This window comes from Galeopterus variegatus, unplaced genomic scaffold, assembly GCF_000696425.1.
Source record: "Galeopterus variegatus unplaced genomic scaffold, G_variegatus-3.0.2 Scaffold5979, whole genome shotgun sequence".
Lineage (NCBI taxonomy): Eukaryota > Metazoa > Chordata > Mammalia > Dermoptera > Cynocephalidae > Galeopterus > Galeopterus variegatus.
The window spans coordinates 138,078-139,199 of NW_007732090.1; positions in this window are offsets into that span (position 1 = coordinate 138,078).

A 1,122-nucleotide genomic window follows, 5' to 3' on the forward strand; every position below is an offset into this window, starting at 1 on the left:
TTCGTAAATGCTGAATGGAAGGACTGTGTATTCTTTGTAAGAAAGTTTTATATCATTAAATTGTGTCAAGCACGTTAATGATATTACTAGATCTTTAATATCCTTTTTTATATATTTCTATATTTCACAGTAGAATTTTAGCTCAAAGTTTCATGTTTATGATTTCAATATGATTGTCTATTTTCTGTCATTAAAAATGCTTGTTTTACCTGTTTTTAATAATATCTTTCTCTCTCTTTCTCTCTCTCCTTTCTTTCTTTTTCTTTTTTTCTTTCTGCTCAGACTGCTCTTCTTCCTTTTTAGCTTGCTCAGTGTTCCAAAAATTATTTTAATACATATGCTTATTTTAAAAAAATTATTATTATTGTTTTAATTCGTTTTGTTCCTCCAGGTCATTTGTAAATTCCATTGCTTTCTTTTTCTTTTTTTTTTTAAATGCAATTTTTATTTTAACATTTACTTGTTCAGGCCGGCCCGGTGGCGCACTGGATAAGTGCGCCACTTGGGAAGCGCGGCGGCGCTCCAGCCCGAGGGTTCGGATCCCACATACAGACCGGAACCCGCTCACTGGCTGAGCNAAATGTTAACCTGGAAGTTTAAACTCTTGAGTTCCTTCTGTTTCTGAGGAATTTCACCATCCTTCAGCTAAAAATAGTATCACTTAGGTAAATAGTCCTTCTATTCAGGCCTTCAATTGCAGAAGCATGGTGTAGTCTGATGTTATGTGAAAATCAGGTTAATGATTATTGCCAGCAGTTCTAATGAAAAGAAGCCTTAAATTATTCAAATTAATTTTTTCAGGTAGGAATCATCTCTGTAGGAATAGAGAAACTTCACGTTTGGAAGGCAAATTTACAGTTTATTTAAGGGGAAGTTGAAAACTTCTCTTTATTAAGTTGTGTATTTACTAGGTCATTTTCTGCCTAAATCTTATATTTTCCTATGCAAATACTCATGGCTATAGAACTTAACAACTCTTGAATCCATCTTCTTATATAGTTCAGAAAAACAACATTGCATCTAGGCATGAAATCTGGGGGGAATACTTGTAAAAAAATGAAATTTTAACGTTAGTATTACAAGATTTGCATATCCCCAAAATAGATGTTAGAAGACAGATCA